The sequence below is a fragment of the Panthera uncia genome, chromosome B1, assembly GCF_023721935.1.
Source record: "Panthera uncia isolate 11264 chromosome B1, Puncia_PCG_1.0, whole genome shotgun sequence".
Classification (NCBI taxonomy): Eukaryota; Metazoa; Chordata; class Mammalia; order Carnivora; family Felidae; genus Panthera; species Panthera uncia.
The window spans coordinates 67,738,386-67,763,517 of record NC_064811.1 but is presented as its reverse complement, the minus strand read 5'-3'; the positions used below and the strand labels follow the sequence as shown (position 1 = coordinate 67,763,517).

General features: G+C 36.6%; 1 pseudogene; it reads left to right on the top strand.

Moving 5' to 3' along the window:
* The first annotated feature begins 10,674 nt into the window (after window positions 1-10,674).
* Window positions 10,675-11,326, top strand: LOC125922381 (protein Mis18-beta-like; annotated as a pseudogene).
* The last annotated feature ends 13,806 nt before the right edge of the window (window positions 11,327-25,132 follow it).

Here is a 25,132-nt window from a genome sequence, read left to right as displayed (position 1 = left end):
CTCATTTTGAGTTGAGATCTTTGCCTTCCTCTCTTTGAATTTGGGTCAGTTATGCAACTGCTTTGATCAACAGAATATGTAGGAGATAATACTATCACAACTTCTAGGCCTAGGCTGGGCCATGTAAAAAGTCTTACTACCCTGAGACAGCCATATTGGAGAGGACTCACATAGGTGCCCCAGCAGTGACCAGCCTTCCAGCTGTCTCCACTAAGGTACTAGACATGCACGTGAAGTTATCTAGTCCAGCTCCTCTGCCAGCTGAGTACCGCTGAGTAACCTCTGTCAGCTTCCAGTTGAGTCCTGAATTCCTGACCCATGAAATTGTGAGATACTAAAAAAAACACTTTAACAGTAATGACAGTGACACCACCACCATCATCAAGGATGTTATTGAAGTCACTAAGCTTTTGGTAGTTTGTTATATACGGCAGTAGGTAACTAGTAAGGAAGTCTGTAATTGAATGGAAAGGTATGGAATTCCACAAACCTCAAGATGAAAGAACATCTGTGTGAGGAAAGAAAGAGATAAAGAGAATTACTATTGTTGTTGGAAGTTACTATAAACTGCTTGGTCATATAGGTGACACAGATCATGCTTTCCTGACACAAAGACAAAATAGAGTAAGGATGAATGACTCATTCCATAAAAGTGAAGTATGTGTGTAAAACTGGACTTACTTTGCTAATAATTTAGTCACTTAAGTGGTAGAGGATGTAACAGAAAACTGACCCTTAATTTCAGGTTTCTACTTGGATATCTAACGGGTGTCTCAAATTTAGCATATCCAGCATAGAACTCAAGTTTTCCACTTTATCTTTTCTGGACTACTTCTTCAGCATTACACATCTCAATATATGATAGTTTCTCAGGTTCAAAACTTTGGGGTTTTGACTCTGCCCATATCCAATATTCAATCCACCTGCAGTTTTATCTATATTGCCTTCAAATTTATAGCAACTCTATGGGAAAGCAACAGGTTTTGTGTGAATAAAAACAAAGAGTTCCATGGTCAATTATAGTTGAAAAATTGATGAGGTCCTTTGTTGTAAGATTTTTTTTAAAAAAAGAATGTAGAGCTACTACAGTTTAGGATAATGTACTTTATGACTCAGGCAATGTTTCCTCCCCCCAAAATTATTTGACCAGTATTAATGTTACATGGAACAAACTTGGAGAAAAGCTGTTCTGGCATCATATATCCTGTATTCAGTAAAGCATTTAATAGTTTCTGTGATACTGTTGTGGAAATGGAAGAGATATGTGGGATGCATGAGAATATTGTCAGGTGGGTTTACTTCTAGTCGAAACAAAAACATTCAGGGGGTGCCTGGGTGGCTCAGTCAGTTAAGCGACCGGCTTCAGCTGAGGACAAAAACATTTATGGAAAGTGATAAAGAGACCTCTTCAGTAGAGAGATATTTTTTTTTATGGCAATGGCATCAGTTAATATTTTAATCACCATATTAAATGGCAATATGGAAATTTAGCAAGTTTGTGAATACTCACAAAGTTGGGTGAGCTAGCCAATACATTGGGTAGATTCAAAACCTTTTCTTTAGATTGGAATGTAAAACTTGAAAGCATCAAATGATATTGTACAGGCATAGTAGAAAAAAAAATCTACATACTTAATTTTCAAGAAAGATATATTGATTAACTATAAGATCGAGATAGATTTGGCCTGACAGTGGAAAAGACAAGTTTGTATGGTTGCAAAAAAAATGCTTATGCAATATTAATCTCTATTTATGGAGAAGTCTAGATAAACAGACCTGATAAATAAGTATGCATATATCGTAAACTCGCTCAAGGCAAAATTTTATGTCATCTGTTAATGCAGAAGCCTCATCACTTTTAGACAGTCATGCTATTTTTTTGTTTCTCTCTAGTCAATGACCGCCCCTGTTCTGAAGCCTTGACATTTCCCCTTCCCTCAAGTTCTTTCCTCATACCTTTTTACTTTCTCTTTACTTCCTCTTCTCTCTTACTCAGGGTACATCAACTACTGTAAAAGCCACACACTTGTCTGTATTAATCAGCGTAGGTATTGGCTCTAATATAAAACCCTCAAATTTCAGTGTATTAAAATAATGAGGTAACTTTTTATCCACACAATAATTTAATGCAAGTGTTCCTTGTTGGGTAGATATCCTACTTCCTTACCTAACTTCTGAGCCCAATATATCTACCAAAATTCTACAATTAATTATTGAGCAGATAGTTCACAGAAGGGGTAAAGTACATTTATTCTAATATTTCTAGCATTCAGCTAAGTGACAGGCATTCATTCATTGATTTAACAAATATTTATTGAGTGCCAACTTTGCATTAGCCAGTGTCCTCAGCCCTGGCAAAGCTGATAAGACAGAAAATGTTACAGTTTTCATGGAGTTTGTATTATTGTGGGGAAAGACAGATAATAAACACATAATCAATGAACAAGATAATAATAGGGCTCTGAAGAAAATACACCTGAGGGATGTGATGGAGCTTGTGCATGTGGGAGCTACTTCAGATTGATAGACCCTTTTGAAAATATGAGACTTTAATTGAAACCTGTCAAGATGAAGCTGCCTCTACAAAGATCTGGTGAGAGGGTGTACCAAGCAGAGCAAGGAGTGGATGCAAAGGATCCAAGCAGGAATCAGCTTGGTGTATTCTAGTAACTGGACAAGGATAGAAGATAGGAGATGAATTTATAGAAGTAATGGGGGTTGGGTTATTATAGAGCCACACTGGAAGTACTGAGGAATTTGGATTTTATTCTGAATGTGAATAGAAGTCAAATGAGGGTTTTCAGCAGGGAGTGATATGACCTAATATACTTTTTTCCAAGTTGGCTCTGGCTCATGCATGGAGACGAGATTCTGAAGAGGACCAGAGCAGAAGGAGGGAAATCAGCAGAAGCAGGAGTTGCAGTAATGCAGGTAAAAGACTATGGACCTGGTTGAGGATGATAACAGTGGAAATGCATAGAAATGGACAGATGTGGGCTATGTTTTAGAGTGAGAATTGGCAGGAATAGATTTAGATTTGCCAGTGACCATCTGGATGAATGGTGGTGACACTTACTGAGATGGTGAAGACCTAATTTGAATAGGCCAACTTTGAGGTACCAATTAAATATGCAAGTGGAATTATCAAACAGGCAGGTGGATGTACTGTCTGAAGTATAGGGGAAAGACTAGAACTGGAGGTATCAGGTTTGGGTCATTCACCTCTTTGTAAGATGGCCACGGCAGTCTGTCACATCCCTGTCAAATGGGTACAAAAGAGTCTCCCATACTTTGTTTCCAAGAAAGAGGAAAGTTTGTCAGACTTATCCTCATACTCATTGACTAGAGTTGCATCACATGACTGTGCCTAAGCCAGCCATTGACAAAAGGAATGGGCTAACCATAGTGGGCTTGGTTAATCAGAACTAGCCCTTAGACTGAGGGTGGAGCCAGCTTTTCCCAATATCTAAGGCAATATGGAGGTGGGTGGATGTGTGGACAAATCAAGGGAAGGAGAAAAGATGGGACAGATATTAGGGGTCAACCAACATTCTTGTTAAAGTCCAGTTCCGTTTTCTCATTATTAAACAGGACAGTGCATTACCTCACAGAGTATGTGTGATCTTAACTGAGTCAATGGTATGAAAGCTTTGTAAACCATAAAACAGTATAAAATAGTTAAGTTAGTTTGAATCAGACTGTTCCTAACATTGCTCCATTTCTCTGTTTTACTCAAGGGTTGCTGGTGTTCTGGCAGTATTTGTTATTATGTTGCTTAAGTGTTTCTTTCAAAGGCTTAAGAAATGAATTGAGGATGAAACATAAGTTTAGCTGCCCTTAACATGTTTCCTTTCATCAGTAGACATGTGTTTCCATCAGTAGACATATGTTTTTCCCTTACCATGTGTCACTAATGTTTTTGTCCTTTCTTGTATCCAACACATGAAACATGGAATTATTTTCAAACTTATGAGAAGGAAGTTCATCAGTAAGATCCTGCTGAACTCTCTGAGGCATTCATTTGCCCTTTGGTAGAGAGCAACACATAAGAAAGTGACTTACCTGAACTTGGCTGCTGGCAGAGTTGAAATGATCATTTCTCAATTATTAAGAGCCTAAAAGGTAGTAGGTGCTGATCAGAACATATAATAAATGTCACCCCTGATCTAGAATACAGGAATTATCAGTTCCAATTATAGGTTTAATGTACACTGTATTCTACTTGCTTTCAAACATTTTTATATAGATATTAACATATCACAAGTGCTTTTAGGGCAAGGCACACGGCTATATTGTGTACCAACATTTTGTTTTTAGCTATTTGTTCATTTACAAGCATTTGTTGTGTGTCTAACATATGCTAGACCCTGTACTAGGATTTTAAATAAAATAAATATGATCTTTTATTCTTATATTTTATGGGGCATACCCATTAGGAAGGAAGTTAGTAATTACACTAATAATCAGGTATGCATCTGACACTTGTGAGGCCTGGGGCAAAAGGACAAGTGGATGCCATGTATCAAATATTTAAATACTTAATAGTGATGAGCTCTGACATTTGTCCAGTTCATGTTTTCTTCTGGAACCTCAAAGTTCACACCCTGGAGAGTTTCCTTGCAACATGGAGGCTAAAGGAGGCTTGCTCTCTTCCAAGTCAGTCCTGCTACTTGTGACCCTGAGTGGCAACAAGAAGCGTCTGGCAAAGGGCAAGAAAGAAGGTGGTCTGTGTCCCGGTTGGTGGACTGAATCAGACACTGACATAGGAACAGACATTGTCCAGGTGCTGGGAACTGGGCTGGGAGGTCTCATGAGTCACTTTCTCATCCCCTTTTAGGCAGTTGTAGAGGAGAGAGATGGAGTGCAGTCTTCTGGGAAACTCTGTCTGCTTTGGGTGTTCTGGGGCAACAACTTCAAACAAAGGGGACTTCTACTATCTATTTCCCAGAGCAGAGGCTGAGATTTTCTTCTTCCTCAATTGACGCAGGCTCCTTTGTTCTCAACCGGGCATGGTGCAGCTTGCTCAGGACATCCCTCCATAATTCACTCAAAAGTAGACTGAACTCTCAACCATCTTTTTTGGAGGCTAAAAAAAAATTGTGTTCATTTTGATATCTGTGATATGTGTGGTTCTCTAAAGCAAGGGGCCTACGACAGAATCCCTCTTGCCTGGGTTTAAGTGTAGTTTGCCGGTAATCTTACACATACATATGTAGCTACAAGCCATGATAAGGGCTATGAAGGAAGAAGACAGAGGGCTAGGAGGAAGTGTGTACAGGAATGGCCATTTAGAGGAGTGGTGTGTGTGGTGTAGGTCAGGGAAGGCCTCCTGGAGAAAGTTTTAGGAAAGGCTGAGACTAGAGTGTAGGCTGACATTAACACCTAATCTGAGCAATGTTCTCAAGTTAGCTAATACATTTCATGGAAAGTTAGACTGCAGCTCAAGTTCTTACAAAATGTAATCTTCATGTTTACTATTTTTTTATGAAAGTAATAACTCTTCATTACAAATCAAGTAATATAGATCTATAAGGTTAAAAAAATGACTATTTCCTGTAAAACCACCTCTCAGGAGATTTGAAATTAATACTGTGATTTAATTTTCTCCTAGTTTTTTTCTCATACATATACACTAATTTTTTATGTGCATATACAAATAATCACTTATTATTTTGTATCTTTCACTGCTCCAAGGTGGAGCCCTTTGTTCACTTTCATGGTAACCACCAGTTGACCAGTCACCTACTTTCCAGTTCCCGCAGTAGGATCCATAGGGGACTGAACATGTCCAATTTGTATTCCTTTCTATGGGTAAACATAATGTAGATAATTAATTACACCTAAAGCTAAGATCCATATAGTTTCTGTGTCATTTATGCATTAACCTGTCTTCTGGCTGTGGTGTGAAATCTAATAGGTTGGAATGAGTGCAACTCAGTTATTGTTTCTTTCCCTAATTTCCCATGATACCATCATCATCATCATCATCATCATCATCATCATCATCATCATTTGTTTCCCTTTTATTTTCAAATGATGCCTGAGGTTGCAGAGCTTATTCCTCTTTTAATGCCTGGAGACCATCTTCTTTCTCTTTATATTTGTAAACGCACTTGAGGCCAGTTCTGTGAGATACGGTCTACACCAAATCATGAACTCTCTCTTGGTCTTATTAGCTGTTGTTGTCTATGTTGTTTCTAGGACTGAATTTAGAGAGTCCTAAACCTATATTCAGTTTTTGGTTTTGTTGTTTACTGATGGCGTGAACTTGGACAGGCAATTTCACTTCTCAGTGTTCTCCTTGTAACACAGAATATCAGAGTTCACTCTGACCTCCCCTTAGGGCTACTGAAAGATTACACTGAGATGAAGTGTGTGAAAGATCTTTGTGAGCTGTAAAGTTTGTACTAATATTTTCTGGAATAAATTTCTGTTTAACTGAGAAATCACTACTTCTCTCTGCTCTTTTAATGACCATGTCCATAGTCATTCCCTAGAAAGTATGTCCTGAATCAAACAAGACAGAGGATAGAATAGTGTGCCCATTTTATTTCCTTCAACATGAATATACTTTCTTTTAAATATGGAAAAGTTTTACATATGTATAGTTTTATATGTAGCATCCTTTATTTTAGTATATAGCCTAACACTTATAAATAACCACCATACAATTATTTCTCAATTTCAAACATTCCTTCTCTGTGGAAATTCTGATGGTAAGATGAAGGGAACATGCATTTATAATGAGTAGGCAGCTGACTTTTTTTATGGTTGATATAGAATTATGGTCTATTATCTATAGTTTGTTGCAAATAATGCCTAGGAAAGGTTTTAGGTGATTCATTAGGTGGTAATTTAAGTCCCTGCATATTATTATTGTTAATTAATGATAATAAAAACAACCCAAACGTTGGCATAGGGAGAGGTGACATCAAGTTTGATAGACTTTCTTGAGAAGGTTCCAAACACCACATAGATTTGGGGTTTTGTTTGAGCAGCTTTGTTGACCACTTTCATAATCCTGAAGCTGAAGCCAAGATGAGTTATTACTCATTTAATGTGTAGGCTGTTTCCCACCCCCCACCCCTAATTGTAAATTATACAATCTCAACCTCTATAGCCAGCAATATCTGACTTTATTGCTTTCCATTTTATGAAAATTAATTACAGCTCACATTCTGACACTGAAATTAAGGAGTAAGCACTAAATCTCATACACAACAATAGGAAATTAAGAGAACATTCTTTATTATCAGAATAAAGGGGGTGCTTTTTCTTCTCTTAAGGCACTGGACTATGAGATAAAATCAGATTTAAACAAGCATTGCTCCTCCTTAACTTGTGTCACTGCAGCATGAAAGACAAAATAGAATTATGATATTTTAATTTAAAAAAAACTACAACTCTTTCTATTTTGTCCTGAGGGACATTGTTTTGTGATAGCATGGTAGGCTATGGAACTCTGTCCCTGTAGGCACTGTCTTAGTAGGGAGCCAGGAGATGTAGGAGGTGAGACAACTCATCTCTGTACCGATAATGGACCAAATTCACTGGATTCTATGAATTCCTCCAAAAGAAAAAATAATTTTGTAGAGAAAACTATAAGTATAAATAGCAAAGAGATTGAGATGTGTATACGAGTAAATGTGCCCCCTTGTGCTGGTATCATCCTTTGGCCACAGTTTTCACAAGAGCAGCAATTATATATACTATCCAACTTTATAAGTATTTCACAGTTAGTAAAGTATTTTCAAATACACATTTTATTTAGTAATCACAGTAATCCACTGAGAAAATTATTTTGTTTACTTATTTATTTTTATTGAAGTTTACACAAAATTACCTTAGGTTCAAGTTTACAACAGTGATTCGACAAATTTATATATTATGCCATGCTTACCATAAGTGTGGCTACCATCTGTCACCGTACATTGCTATTACAGTACCACTGATTATATTCCCTGTGCTGTAGCTTCTATCCCCGTGACATATTCATTCCATAACTGGAAGCCTGGATCTCCCACTCCCCTTCACCCATTTTGCCCATCCACCCACCCCCTTTCCCTCTGGCAACCATCAGTTTGTGCTCTGTAATTATGTGCTCTGTATCAGTCTATTGCTTTTTGTTTGTTTATTCACTTGTTTTGTTTTTTTAGATTCCATGTATAAGTGAAATCATATGTTGTTTGTCTTTCTCTGCCTTACTTCACTTGGCATAATGTACTCTAGGTTCATTCATGTTGTCACAAATAGCAAGATATCATTCATTTTTATGGCTGAGGAATGTTCCATTATACACACACGTGCGCGCGCACACGCACACACACACACACACACACAATACATTTTCATTCATCAGCAGACACTTAGATTGCTTCCATATCTTGGCTATTGTAAATAATGCTGCAATAAGTATAGGAGTGCATATATCTTTTTGAATTAGTATTTTCATTTTCTTAGGATAAATGCCTAGTGGTGGAATAACTGGATCATATGGTACTTCTATTTTTTATTTTTTGAGGAATCTTCATACTGTTTTCCACAGTGACTGAACCCATTTCCATTTCTACCACTAGTACTAGAGGGTTCATTTTTTTCCATATTCTTGCCAAACACTTGTTATTTCTTGTCTTTTGATTCTAGGCATTCTGACAGGTGTGAGGTGATACCTCAGTGTGGTTTTGATTAGCATTTCCCTGATGATTAGTGATGTTGAGCATCTTTTCATGTGTCATGAGAAAGTTAAAGACAGAAGGGGTCAGAAACCTATTCACTTCTTCTCCCCTATCCTTAGCTACATTCTTTGAGGCACTTCGGTGGCAATCCATGGAGCATAGTTTGAAAACCGATTGCATAAAATTTAAAGTGTTCAATAAATGTTCAAACAGCATTCACTGAGCCCTCCCTGTATACAACCACATAGTAACTGAGAAAGTTCTGTGCTTTCCTGCCACTGACCTAGTCTCTTTCTGATAATAAACAGAAGCATGTCTTTGAGAGACTCTAAAATAAGCATAGCACTGGCATCTGTTTTTGCTTCCTTAGCTAAAAACTAAATGTGAGACTAAAAATCTTTGACGGGTTTTATTGCCACAATTATGAGGTATGCTGCATTAGATATTTACACAATTTAGGGCGGTGCTTTTGTGTGTGTTGAAATTTATCAGTACTGTATCTTGATACTCTTATTCAGAGATATCTTGATAGTTACTGCCCCCAAAAGTCAATGTTACTATATTTCACCCCTACATTTCAAGTGGTAGTAACTACAGGTTTTCTTGCCATGTGGCTGATCATCCATGTGACCCTCCCACTGGAAAATACCATGTATTATAATGTTTTTGAGCTTCCAAGTTTTGAATAACATATTTCTCCCCCTCATCAACATTCATTGACATACATCCAATATTTTGGATAAATGGTATGAGTCAAAGATTATGCCTAGATACCATCAAATGACCTCAGTTCTGACTCCATATCAGAATTACAGTAGCTACTGTCCTTTATGAGTCTATGGATTTAAATTTCATTTCATTAATCTAAGTAAATCCATTATTTTCATGGAATGTCTACCATGTGTCAAATGCTATGCTAGCTGCTGAGGTAAAGCAGTGAACAGAAGAGACACACACTGTCCTCTGTGAGTTTATAGTCTGGTGAGGTAGCCATATTAATAAACAGAGAGCTACTTGTGGTTAATGTGAGAAATCTTTTGAAACAACACAGGGTCCTAAGTCAAGACTTTGAAGAGGAATTTAATTCAGTCTTAGGAAGTGACATTAAAGGACTTGGTGTTAGATAAAGATAAAAATGGTAGGTATTGGGAAGGAACTTTTGGAATAGCAGAATATGGGGCTAGCTAAGTCCCTTTCTCAAAAATCAATGATAGAAATGGAAGAAACTTTCAAAAAATAACAATTTATTAAGGACTCTAGAAACTTAGAAACATTTGTTCAAGAAAAACAACAAAATCTTAAATAACGGTGGGGTTTTAGCTCTTCAGCTCTATTGGTATAGAAGTTTACCAGAGTAGGGTAAGAGGTAAGAACTACTTGAAGAGGCTGACTTGATTTGGAGCAGGTACATGCCCTGAGGCATTGTAAGCAGTAGCAATCTCAGTGGCAAACAGTCAGAAAATTCTAGCTTCACAGCTAGCTTGGTGTTGTCATTGAGGTGGGGTAAGCAATAGACATGCACACTAGCGAGAAATTCAGCAGGGAGATCTAGGTAAATAAGGTAGCCATAGTGAGCCTTAAACTCTCACATAGCTTGGGTGGTTTTGAAGGGTGTATGCTTGTAAAAGGCTATGCACATTCCCAAGAGAGACTAGAGAGGGCCTAGTTATCTAATGCCCCCTACCTCAACGTGAGGCCTAGAAAATGCACAGGGGAGAATGGGAAAGCCCAGAAAAAGCAAAAGCAGGATAAATGACTGAGCTTTTAAAGTAATTTCTCTTTATTGATGTTTTTTATTTGATGAGTCATTATTGTCATGCCTTCCTGTAAATTTTTTCCCAGCTTCATCAAAGCACAATTGACAAATAAAAATTATACAAAGTATGTTTTCTGATGCAGTGGTACTAAATTAGAAATCGATAACTGAAAGAAATTTTGGGAGGGTAGGAATCTATGAAAAATTAAAAAAGAAACACATCTAGGTGTTCAAAACATAGGCATGGGCTGCAGGAAGATTGGCAGCCTCACTCACATCAAGCAAAGCTGCTGTGGGGTGACTTTTGCGATGTTGCTAAGAAGGCAACTGTTTTATACAGTTTCTATGGAGTGGGACACACAGGTGGTGAATGGGTCCTTGCTGCTTGACCCTGCGGGCCTGGAGGCAGAGGAGCCAGGATCCTGCCCCATGGCTGTCATCCTGCAGCCCGAGAAGTGCACTGTGTTCCAATGCACATGGTGTGCTATGCTGTGCTCGCTGATTCTGCACCTCTCCTGGGACCTGTTGCAGTCCCTTGGATCTGTAGTTTTCTATAGAGTCACAAATGACATGGTATGGGAAGCTCCCTTCCTAGTTGGCACTGAGGGTTGGTTCAAAGGGAGCACTTACAACCTTGTATTCTGTATTACCTGTGGGACTCCCATTGGTTTCCATTTGTATTCTACCCATGCTGCCCTGGCTGCTGTCACAGTGACAAAATGATGTGCTCTTAAAAACAAAAGTCACAGTAAATGAATCTGAGGTAGATATTCACAACTTTCTACCAGAAATTGTTGCAGAGCTGAAAGAGAAGATAATGTTAATGCATGCTCATTTAAATTCACTGATAATTCTGAAGGAAGTAACTCCCGACTAGCCCAAGCCAGAAAACTGATCCAGAATCAAAACTTAAGTATGGGGTCAGGCCTAATTGCAATCTTCAACAGCAGGCACTGTTTGATCAATTTTCAAGAAAGATTGGCTTCAAGAATGGATGGGAAATGGGGTTTATTATTATTACCTCTACGTTGATTTTCTAAATGATTTGTGAAGCTGTTTTTAGAAGATGAAAAGCTTAGAAGCCTCTGTCCAGGTTTTATAACTATTTGCCTTAAGAACTTATTTTAGCTTGTCATTTTCATAAATACTTATTTCTGAAAACATCTTTTATTGCAAATTCAGGTTAAGAGGCAATGTCTTGTCAATGCTCTCATTTAAAGATGCACCGTTGTTATGACAATAGAGTTGTATTTAATGTTGAAAAATAAAGGAAATGCATCTACAGAACTCATGGGTCAAAGAAGAAGTCACAAGGGAAATTAGAAAATAATATGAATTGAATGAAAATGGAAACACAATTATGGGATTGCTAAAACAGTGTTCAGAGGAAATTTTTATAGTGTTAAACACCCATATTAGTAATGAAGAAAGATCTCAAAAAAATAACCTAAGGGACTAGAAAAAGAACAGAGCCAACTAAACCTAAAGCAAGTTGAAGGGAGGAAATAAAACATATATCAAAAAATGGAAAACATAAAAACAATAGAAGACATCAGTGAAACCAAAAGTTGGTTTTTTTGGTAAGAAAAAATTTTTAAAAATTGCCAAACTTTTATAGAGACTCGGCAAGCAAAAAAGAAAACTCAAAGTCAGGAATTAAAGAGGGGACACCATTACTGTCCTCACAGAAATGACAGTTTGTGAGTTTCTAAAAATGTGTCCATTTCTTACAGATTGCCCAGTTTGCTGGCATATAGTTTTCTTAGTGTTCTCTTATAATTGTTTGTATTTCTGTGGTGATGGTTGTGATATCCCCTATTTCATTTGTGATTTTTATATGTTTGGATCCTTTCTATTTTCTTTTTGATAAGTCTGGCTAAAGGCTTATCTGTTTTGTTAATTCTTTCAAAGAACCAGCTCTTTGTTTTGTTGATCTGTTCTACTATTTTTTTGTATGTGTTTGTTTCTATATCATTTATTTCTACCCTACTCTTTATGATTTCCTTCTGCTGGCTTTAGGCTTTATTTGCTGTTCCTTTTGTAACTCCTTTACGTGTAAGTTTATGTTGTATATTTGGGACTTTCTTGAGATAGGCCTGAATTGCAATATACTTCCCTTTTAGGACTGCCTTTGCTGCATCCCAAAGGTTTTGGACTGTCATGTTTTCATTTTCAGTGGCTTCCGTGTATTTTTTAAATTTCTTCTTTAATTTCCTGGTTAACCCATTCATTCTTTAGTAGGATGTTCTTTAACTTCCATGTATTTGAGGGCTTTACAAATTTTTTCTTTTGTTTGACTTCAAGTTTTATAGTGCTGTGATCTGAAAATATGTATGATATGATTTTGATATTTTTGTACTTGTTGAGGGCTGATTTGTGACCCAGTATGTGAAATATTTTGGAGAATGTTCTGTGTACACTTGAAAAGAATATATTTTGCCGCTTTAAGATGAAATATTATGAATACATCTGTTAAGTTCATCTGGTACAGTGTGTCATTCAGAGCCATTGTTTTCTTGTGGATTTTCTGCTTAGATGATCTGCCCATTGTTGTAAGTGGGGTATTAAAGTCTCCTACTATTATGGTATTATTATAAATGGGTTTCTTTATGTTTGTGATTAATTGATTTATATATTTGGGTGCTCCTAAATTGGTAGCATAAATATTTATAGTTGTTAGATCTTTTTGATGGATAGACCCCTTAATTGTGATATAACGCCCTTCTTCATCTCTTGTTAGTCTTTGTTTTAAAATCTAGTTTGTCTGAGATAAATATGGCTACGTTAGCTTTCTTTTGATGTCTATTAGCATGATAGATGGTTCTCCATCCCCTGCCTTTCAATCTGAAGGTGTCTTTGGGTCTAAAATGAGGCTTTTATAGGCAGCATATCAATGGATCTTGCTTTTTTGTTTTTTGGTTTTTTTAAATCAATTTTGATACCCTATGTCTTTTGATTGAAGCATTTAGTCCATTTACATTCAGAGTGATTACTGAAAGATATGAATTTAGTGCCACTGTGTTACCTGTAGAGTTGGTGTTTCTGTTGATGCTCTCTGGTCCTTTCTAGTCTTTGTTGCTTTTCGTTTTCTTTTTCCATCCACTTAAAGAGTCTCCCTTAAAATGTCTTGTAGGACTGAACTCCTTTAGGTTTTATTTGTCTTGGAAACTCTCTTTTTCTCCTTCTATTTTGAATGACAGACTTGCTTGATAGAGTATTCTTGGTTGCTTATTTTTTCCATTCAGCGTATTGAACATATCTTGTCACTCCTTTCTGGCCTGCCGAGTTTCTGTGGACAGACACGCTGTGAATCTGATCTGTCTTCTATTGTAGGTTAAGGACTTTTTTCCCTTGTTGCTTTAATGATTCTTTCCTTGTCTGTGTATTTGGTGAATTTCACTATGATATGTCTTGGTGATGGCCAGCTTTTGTTGAATTTAATAGGAGTTCTCTGTACTCCTTAGAGTTTTATGTCTGTGTCCTTCCCCATATTAGGGAAGTTTTCAGCCAAAATTTACTCACATAAACCTTCTGCCCCTTTTTCTCTCTCTTCATCTTCTGGGACTCCTATGATATGAATGTCATTCCATTTTAATAAATCACTGAGTTCCCTAATTCTGCCTTTGTGATCCTTGACCTTTGTTTCCCTCTTCTTTTCAGCATCATTATTTTCCATACTTTTATTGTCTATATTGCTCCTCTGCTTCATCCATCCTCATTTTTATGGCCTCCATTTGGGTTTGCATTTCAGTTATAGCACTTTTAATTTTGGCCTGACTAGATTTTAGTTCTCTTATCTCTCCAGAAAGGGAAACTCTGGTGTCTTCTGTGCTTTTTCAAGCCCAGCTTGTATACTTACAATTTTTGTTTTAAATTCTAGTTCAGACATCTTACTTATATTTGCATTGATTAAATCCCTGGCCACCATTGCTTCCTGTTCTTTCTTTTGAAGTGTACTCCTCTATCTTTTCATTTTGGAGGAAGAAACAACAACAACAATAATACAATGAAATAAAAATTCAAAAATTAAAATAAAGGAAGCTAGATCCTAGGTATGCTTTGGTTTGCTTGTTAAGAGAAGCTGTCATGTTCTCTTCCTCAAATTATGAAGATTGTTCTATTAATCCTCAGATTGATTTTCTAGGTGTTCAAAATGGTTTGGTTTTGCTCTAGCTATGTTCAAGGAATAAGACAAGCCCAGAGTCCCTTACTATTCTGACATCTATACTCCTCCTGCCCTTGCAGAACTGAAAGGGATTAAAATTAATTCCTATGAACAACTTTATATCAATAGATTAGAAGACTTAGATAAAATGATCAAATTCTTAGACACAAAGTACCAAAAATAACATATGAAAAAATAGAAAATTCAAATATATTTATAAAAATATAAGGAAATTGAATAATACTAAAAGTACTTCCGCAAAGTAAAGTCCAGGTTCAGATAGCTTCACAGATGAATTTTATCAAACACATAAAGAATAAATAATACCAATCATTCCCAAGCTCTTCCAGAAAGTAGAGGGGAGGAGGAATACTTCCCAACTCATTCTACAAAATGAGAGTTACTCTGATATCAAAGCCAAAGATATTGCAAGAAAACAAAACTATGGACCATCATTCTTTATGAATGTGGATGCAAAAATTCTCAAGAAAATACTCTCAAACTGAATACAGCAACATACATAAAGGATCATATACGATGACCAAGTGGAATTTATTACAGAAACACAAGGCATATTTCATATCCCAAAATCAATTTTAGTGTAATTTACCATACCAATAGAATAAAGGACAAAAGCGACATAATCATTTCAATGGGTGCAGAAAAAGAACTTGACAAAATTGAATACCCATTCATGATAAAAACTCTTAACACACTAGGAATAGAAGGGAACTCTGTCAAGCTGATAAAGGACATTTATAAAGTCTATGGCTGATATAAGATTTAATAATGAACAACTGAGTTCATTCCTCCTAAGATCAGGAACTAGGCAAGCATGTGTGCTCTCACCACTTTTATTCAAAATTATACTGTATATTCTATCCACTAAAGTCGGACAGAAAAAAATACATAAAAGTCATCTATTGGAAAGGAAGAAGTAAAACTTTCTTTATTCAGAATGACATGATTCTATATGTTGAAAATATTATGAATATACAAAGAAACCTATCAAGCAATAAGTGGAGCTCGTATATTAGAACAATTAGACAAACTGAAAGTAACAATCAAGTCTTTATTTACTAAATGTGACCAAGCAAGCAAGAGGCAGAATGAGGCACTTGCTCTCAGTGTTCCATTTTCTTCATGGAATGGTTTTGGACATGGGTCAGGTGGATACAGTACAGATGGGTAACAGTACAGGGGGCTACAGTACAGTTCTGAATGGATGCTGCCTCTTATGGGCTGGAGGAGGGGGTGGGGAATGAAGAAAAGGAGAAGGAAAAAGGCTAAGAGTAGGAAGGTATTATGTCAAAATGGGGCAAAGTGCTTCAGCCAAGGGCCCTGATAAGGAGGTCTCAGAAGAGATACAGGGAAAGTGCCTCATTTCAGGCCTCCAATAAGGACACCTCTGAATGAAGGTACCTTGGTTAAGAACACAGATATGCATATGAGCATGGCTGGCTCAGATTGGGGAACTGAGTTTTTGGCTGCAGGATTAAGAAAACTGCAATGCATTGGTTGTACACCAAGGCTGGTATGAGAATGGAAGCTGCCCTCCATGAGGCCTGCCAGACCAAGTCTATAATTGTTTATAGTTAGGACTGAAGGATCACACATAGGATTTTGACCTGGAGTCAGAATCCTCATAAACTACAACTAAGAAATGAGTTCAGCCAGGTTATTTGATACAAGATCAATATACAAAATTCAATTGTGTTTCTACATAGTAGCATTGAACCCTCCAAAAATGAATCTAAGTAAACAATCACATTAAAAATAACATTAAGAAGAATAAAATACTTAGGGATAAATTTAATTTAAAAAGTGCAGATGTGTACACTAAAAACTATGAAACATTGTTGAGAAATATTTTTAAAAATCTGAATAAATTATGAGATATCCCATGTTCATGGATTGGAAGACTCAATAATGTTAAGATGGCAATTACCCCTACAATGCCATATAAACTTAGTGCAATAGCTATCAAAATTCCAGCGTTCCCCCTTTTCTTTTTTTTGCAAAGATTGATAAGCTAACCCTAAAATTCACATAGAAATGTAAGGACACAGAATAGCCAAAAAATTTTGAAAGAGAAAAAGGTTGGAGGACTTACACTTTCTAGTTTCAAAACTTGCTATAAATAAAGCTCAGTAATCAAAATGTGTGGTACTGGCATAAGGATAGACCTATCAGTGGAACAGATTTGAAAGTCCAGAATAAACCCTTACATTTATGGTCAGTTGATTTTTGACAAAGATACTAAGCCAATTTAGTGGACAAAAGGTTAGTATTTTGGACAAATAACTAAAGCAATTGGATATCTGCATGCAAAAAATGAATTTAGAATCTTATCTCCTATTATATAAAAAAATCAATTCAAACCGGATCATAGATTTAAATACAAAAATAAAATTGCAAAACTGTTAATGAAACCATAGAAGAATACCTTTGTGGTCTTGGTTTTGGCAACAAGTTTCAGATACAGCACCAAAGCATAATTCATAAAATAAAAATATTGATAATTGGACTGACTTTATCACAATTAAAACATTTTGTGCTTCAAAAGGGAGCTGTTAGGAAATTGCAAAGGCAAGACACAGAATGGGGAGAAAATTTTTGCCAAGCATATATTTGATAAAGGACACTCATATCTAGAATGTATAAATAAATTACTCTTATAACTCAATAATCAGGTGACAAAACTACAATACAATCAAAAGAAGCTGAATACTTCAAAAGCTTTTACTGAAAAAGGCATACAAATAGCTAATCAGCACATGAAAAGATGTTCAATATCAATAGTTATAAAAATTCAAATTAAGACTATTATGAGATACACATCTAAGAGATCCGCTAAAATAACTGTAGTCAAAAAGAGACAATACCAAGTGTTGGTGAGGATGTGGAGAAATTGGAATCGTCACACACTGCTGGTGGAAATATATGATGATACAGCCACTCTGGAAAATAGTTGGGCAGTTTCTTGAAAAGTTAAACATTAATTTATCATATAACCCATAATTCTACTCATAGGTAACTGCCCAACAGAAATGAAAACATCTATCCACACAAATACTTTTACATGAATATTCATACCAGCACTAATTGTAATCATCTATTTGGAAACAATCCAAATGTACAACTGGTGAATACATGAGTAAAAGTGGTACATACAATGGATATTGTATTTAGTAATAAAAAGGGACCAACTAATGATACATGATACAACATAGATAAGATTCAAAAATATTATGCTGAATGAAAGAAGTCAGACACAAAAGACTACCTATTGTATAATTCTATTTGTATTAAAAGCCCAGAAAAGGCAGAGACATTAAGCAGATTATTAGTTGCCTGGGGCTGGGTGTGGGAATGCGAATTTAGTGCAAAGTGCCACAGGATCTTATTGAGATGATGAAAATGTTCTAAAACTGGATTTTGATGATGGATGCACAATTCTATAAATTAGTAAAAATCATTGAATTATATACTTGAAAGAGAAAAGAAAAAAATAGGTATGGGTCAGGTGAAGATATGAAAGAAGAATAAAGAGCCACAAGGAATAGCACCTGCAAAGGCTAGAAGCCAAGAAAGTACTTTAATATGAGGCACTAAAATAAATTCAGTATTGGTTGTAAATAAAGTACAAGGGACACTGAAAAAGTAAAAGGCCAGATCATGAGCCCTATAAGCCTAGTTAGGAAGAGAGGACTTTATCCCAATAACCACACCAATTCTTCAGTGGATCTGTATACAGTTGACTCTTGAACAATGCAGGGGTTCGGGGCACCAACCCCCTTGGAGTCAAAAATCCACTTATTATAAATTTTGGCTCCCTCAAAATTTTACTAATAGCCTACTGTTGACCAGAAGTCTTTCCAATGACATAAACATTTAATTAACACATATTTCATATATTAAATATATACTGTATTCTTACAATAAAGTAAGCTGGAGAAGCTAAAATGTTATTTAAAAAATCATAAGGAAGAGAAAATGCATTTATAGTACTATACTGTATTGAAAAAAAATCTGCATATTAGTGGATCCATTCAATTCAAACCTGTGTTGTTCAAAGGTCAACTGTGGTCAGATTTTATGGTACAACTTAGGGAAATAATGTGATTGTAATAATTATTTAGGTAAATATAGTAAGAACAATTAAATATAAAAGCTCAAGCTCCACATTTATTGTGATTTTACAACTTTGAAATGAAAATAAACCATATTTATTTTCATTGAGTATGAATAAAAGAGCTCCAAAGAAGTGAAATTAAAACTTTTAAGTTTCAGTTTATATTTTATTGTTATTAAAGCAAAGTATCTCTATTGGTTGACTGTTAATCTAAAGCATAATTTTCACAAGGAGTAAAGTTAAATCCTTTACCATATTGAAAAACTGAATTCCCAAATTTCAAAAAAGAATAAAATATTTTAAAGAAAGGCCCAATTGAAAATATCTACTTGTTCAGGGCATCTGGGTGGCTCAGTCAGTTAAGTGTCTGACTTTGGCTCACAGTTTGTGGGTTTGAACCCTGCATCAGGCTCTGTGCTGACAACTCAGAGCCTGCCTCAGATTCTGTGTCTCCCTCTCTCTCTCTGCCCCTCCCCAACTTGTGCTCTTTCTTTGTCTCTCAAAAATAAATAAATGTTAAAAAATAAAAAAAAATCTACTTGTTCAACATTCATGGTAGTGGCTGATAACTTTGACAAAAGAAGAGAATTACCATATATATCATATATGTTATATTTTTAAATATGTACATACTACTCAGCACATCAATAACAAAAAAACCAAGTCAGAGAATTTTTGTCACATGAAAACCTGGTTGAATTTGGATTTGGTATATGTTTTAACTTTTTGGTTCTTGAAGACTTAAAATTGTAAATAGCATTTATATAAATCTTCAAAGTTTTTATTTTCAGCACCTAGTTCTACTTTCAGTGTGAATTTTTAAGTGTAAATTTCACTTCAGTTTCAAAAGAGAAAAGGAAATGGGCAGCATATCCAGAATTAGTCAAAGAGAGAAGCTCTATGTAAGATGTGAATCCTGACATCAAGATACAGAATCTATCTATTGTCCTTCCCCCTCCTTCTCATCAAACCCAACTCCCTTCCATAAAGCACTACTGTCACCTGACTGGTGGTTGTCAGATTTCCCCTAAGTCAACTTTCATCCTCAACTCCATCTTGGCTTTTCTCTCACCTATGATCCCTTGTCTCTCTAGAGTAAAGGCAACCAGGCTGAATAAAAGCAACAGGGTGATTGTGTGATGGGGACCAGTGGTTCCCAGACACTGGGTTAAGAGGCCACCAAATTGATTTCACTTGAGAGCAAATTCAGATCTGAACCCAGTTTTTCAGGGGTGAAAGAGATCTATTGATTTTCGTCACAGTCAGTTTAAAACTGAAATGATCACCATTTTAACTGTGTTGGAGTTAACGGATCTATTGGAAATGAGTACATTGCCACTGGAAGCTGTTGTTCTTTCAATTGAATTCTATATTGTACATCGTAGATGAAAAATAAAGTAATAAGACAATGAAAAGCAGCTGGGAAATTCTGTGGTGGCTGTTATTTACCTCTCCAGGTAAATGCAGGAGTGAGGGAGGGAGAACAGTTAATTGCAGACTACATACAATACCTGAGTCCTCCCTCAGTGGAAACAAGTCACCTAAGCCATGAGCAGATCTGTCTATGAGACTGAAATAATTTCTGTAAACACTTGAACCATGTTAGATTGTTGAGGGTCTGTGAAAAGAAAGAGCCTTCCCAGGGTGTACGGAAGAGGCATCTCGGATAGTTGTAGGTTTTAGGGAGTTTCTTTGCAGAATTTGGTTTGGAGCTAAATACTGAACTTTAAACATAAACCATACCAAGTGAGTATACATAAATATTAGACTGTCTCTGGAAAGTATAAATAGTATTACTATGTTTGTGAATGAATGTAAATTTCAGTTCATAAAAGTTACATTTCTATGTTAGCCCTTCCTCTTAGGAGGTGTCAGCATGAAAACAACTTGAAAGCTTTTCAGTTTATTGGTGTTCACAACTGGCCATCCTTACCCTCACTACTTGAGAAATCTTTTCAGGTTGTTTCCTGGAGATTTACATTTTCATAAAGTCAGTCTTTACCTAGATAAAAAATTTATTGTCTAGGTTTTTTGTAAGTAAACAAATAGAATTCACCACTTTTCTAAAAAACAAAAAACGAAACTGATCTCTGTTTTCTTTAGTATTCCAATATTAAGCCATTCTGGTAACTTTGTAACACACTTTTTATCCAAGCAATGATCCCGTTGGTCAATTACAAACATGATTTTTTTTTTTATTGCTGTAAGCTCCCCTTACTACTCATCTTCTTTATTTCTCATTTTTAAATCATTGTCATCATGACCATTGCCATTTCTTCATTCTTCATTTTTGAGACTCCACTTTATAAAATATATTTATATATTTGTGTGTACATGAGTGTGTGTGCACATATATGTGAAACATTAAAATATATGTACAATATTACCATCAGTGTGATCATGATATGGGTAGTTGCAGTGGTAGTAGGCAGAAGGAAGGGAAATAAAATCTATTACAGTCCTTTTATCCATGAGACTTTGTTAGGTAATTGATTTATGATGCCTCACTTAATCTTCACAACAAAAATGTGAGGTGCATATTATTATTGCTCTTATTTTACCAATGAACAAATGGAGAGTCAAAGAGTCTAAGTAACTTGTTGGAGGTGACCTCGCTAGTGAGTGGATTGCTGGCAAGACTTTTGGAAGAGTCAACCTCTGTTCTTCCTCAAAACTGTACTGCTCCCAGGAATACCTGCAAAGCAGTTTGACTGCGCATGATGGTCCAGTCCTGAAACTCAAAGGATGTATCTATCTGGCAAGATAAAGATGTTTACAGATCAGCACTGCTTCACATTACAGTGGCTTCATTGCAACAGTGTATACATCACTAGGTTGTGGTTGAATACTCTCATGGAGAAAGTCTGCAATTGAATTTTGTCAACCAAAAGTTATAGTTTGAGCTGTCTGGTAAATAGATCTGTTACTGAAACTGTATACATTAAGACAGGGCTTAGCAGCTAAATTTATCCAGAAAAGCATTCCCACGAGTAAATTAACAAGCATTAAAAATGTCAACGCCCATCTAAAGTTCTTTATCAATGACTTAAAAGGGATTCCTTGATCATTTGAACAGTACAATATATCTTATTCCTTTATGTACTACTTTCATTTTACACAGTTCACTCTGAGTAGGTACAGAGCATTTTGAAGTAATTTTTCTACATGAATAGAGTGAAGAGGGAAAAGTTCAAATCAGATTTTATAGAGAATAATCAGTCAAGGGGTAGATTGTGCCAAACCAAACATTAAAGCCAGGTGGATAGAAGGCTGTGGTGCCATGGCATGGTGCAAGAAGAGTCCAGGAAAATTCATCTGGTTCTTTCTTGAATAAAGGTCAAGGTGGAATCTATAAAGGTTCCAAATTTCAAAATTGAGTAAGTGGAATTAATATTAGCTCTACTAGAATGCGCCACTCTTGCTTAGCCTGGGCATGCATTAGTATCACCTGTGGAATTTTTATCACATCCAGAATCTCACTGCAGCTCTCCTGATTTGGGGTTTTGGAATCTGTGTTTAAAAAGCCCCCCTCCCCAAAATATTATGCAGAGAAGAAAGAAAGAAGAAAAAGGAGGAGGAGGAGAATAAAGCAACAATAACAAATCAAAGAGGGTAAAGTGTTAACAGTGGGTAATACTAAGCAAAGGGTAGCAGTGCTCTGCTGGAGCCAGTGTGAACTTGCTTGTGATTCTGTACATCTTTTCCCAACCAGTGATTTCACATTGGTAGAGAGTATTTATACCATAGAAGTCAGAAAATGCAACAAATTGGGGCTTTTTTCCTTTTTCCTATAAAGGCCTATTCACCAGAACACCATTGGGTATGTGGCTGCTCTTTGTAAAAATGATAATTTCTCTAAAAACAAAACCAAACAAAAAGACTCTAAACACTCTTCTAGTGATGCTACTGCAGCCTGCCTGACATCTTCCCCAAAATTGGGATTTGGAAAGTATTGCACTTGACAGTAAGTTTCTTGAGGGCATGGGCCATGTCTACCTATATCCCAACTATATGCCAGATGTAGCCTGGTTCAGATATATGATGGGCAATAAATATTTGTTCAGTAAGTGAATGAAGTTCTCATATGAAAACATTTTATCCTACCCATGTGCTACCTTAATTTGGGATGGGTATCAGAGACCAAGCAAGGGAAGAAGATGAAAATACATAGTTAATATTCTGTACAAAACTTCTGTTCACTCCTGTGGGGAGAAGGTATTTAGCAAATGGAAAGGATAAGGTCCAAAATTAATCCCATCTTAACCTCAGGAAATGCATAAGGGAAGAAAATTCACATTACTGATTACACACTGCTACCTGACAGATAGAAATGAGATAATAAGTAGATATTGACTTCTGTTGAGGTGAACATCAAGATCTATTGACCTGAGAGGTAAATATTGACCGAGGTGAAGTCAAGGTCAATATTTGCCTCAAAGAACAGGAAATCTTAATGCTCACCAATATATAAAGGTTATATGTGAATTTTTACATACATTTTCTAGGCATAACATCATGAAAGCTCTATATTTTCTCAAGTAATTCACAAAAGTCTGTTTTAAAAGTTAAGTTCTATCAATGATAACTTTAAGAAATAAGAATTTTACTTTCTTCTCTTTTGTTGACTTTTGCTGAAGCCATTAGTTAAGGTGATTTGATGTGGTCTGTTTCTGGTACAGCAAAGGTTAACAGAGTTTAATAGAACTCAAACCATCTCTTTGGAGGGCACAAAGAACATCTTACTGAATCATCATGCTTACCAGTGACATATCCTTACAACTGTCTTTACCAATCATGAGTTAAAAATCTTTCTTTCTGCAACAGCACATCTTAATCGCAGCATCCTGAGCATTTAGGTCTGAAAGGGTATTCATCTAATTGTTATATTCTAATTTCTCTTCTGGCTTCAAGGTGGACTCTGTCAAAAGATGACCGTGGGCTGGTAAATTCTGATCATCACGGATCTCTAAATGAAGTTATGGTATAGGCTTCAGTGGTGGGGAAGAGGGATGAGTTTTTGAAGGACTGGAGCATTTTAGTTGCTCTCCATTTCTGTCTTCCTTGGAGAAGCTTCCATTACTACTGCTAGAAACTTGAAATCATCCAGAACCTAATGCCCAACAACTGTCAGTTCCCCTAGTAATAGAGTGCTCAGTCCAAGCCAGGAGTGAGCTCCTTCTTCATAAACTCAATAACTGCTATCTCCCCCAGGTTACCATTACCTAGTGCTGTCATTACTGGTGTTAAATCATGTACATTATTGAGTCATGTATATGCAATTTAAATGGAAGTATCCTTACCAAGCTTCCTTTGTTACTCTGCTTGTTTCTTCTCAACCTAACTTTCAGACTAAGAAACAAAATTAGAGGTCATTCAAAGCAAATAAAATGTCAGTGCATTGCAACAACACGTATTTGGTGTCTCAGCTCTGTTTGAATTCTGCTAAGCTCCTTGAGGGCAGAGACAATGCCCCATGCGTCTTCATTCCTCTTACAGTACCTAACACTGCACTGAGGATAGTAGACGTTCAGCAAAGACATGCAGAAAGGATCAAGTGACTGAGTAAACATGAAGGCCCTCCTCATTGTCTTGTTACTTATTCTCTCCTACCTCAAGGCATTTGCAGAAATGTCAGGAGCATGGGATTAACAGCATATATAGCCAATGCACGGATTTTTAAATCCCCACCCATGTCCCCTCCTTCACTGGCTGGGCTCTAATATATGCATTGCCTGATTTTCATACATGCTGATTGCATAGCGATTTATTCTACAAGTGCCAGGGAGAAGAGTCACCCCTGGACTAAATGTAAAATCTTTATTCTCACCAATGTCTAAGTCATTGTTTTCTCGCGGCCGAGATCATGTGGCACACATTATTAATAGCTCTGGTCTCTCCACCACTTGACACAGCGCTCCAGCTGTCATTCTGTTCCCTGGCTCGTATGATTCTTGCACTGGTGAAGTGCCAGGCCCGGGCCTAGCCCATCAGTCACTGTCACCCACCACCCAGTGATGAATAGCCCGGCCGTCGCCGTGGCGAGGCCCGGGCTCTGATTCACACACGCCTGACTTTTACCAACTTCAGCACACCAGCTGAGGCCTATCCCAGCTGAGGAAGGCCGCAGTGACCTGGAAATGGCACCGCCTCCACTCCCCAGCGTTCCCCTGGCCCTCCCCCCCTCAGATTAGTTAAAAATGAAACAAATCCTAATGTGATCATGTCACTAATTATGCATTTAATTCAGTTATAAGGAGCTAATGGCTCCCTCAGTGACAGCTTTTACTGCTAAAAGGCAATTCATTCCTGAAACGGAGAAATCTAATTACACAAAATGCTTCATCCTAATCCTTTCAAAGAATAATCTTATTTGTAGACATTAACATCCCAGATGCTGCTGC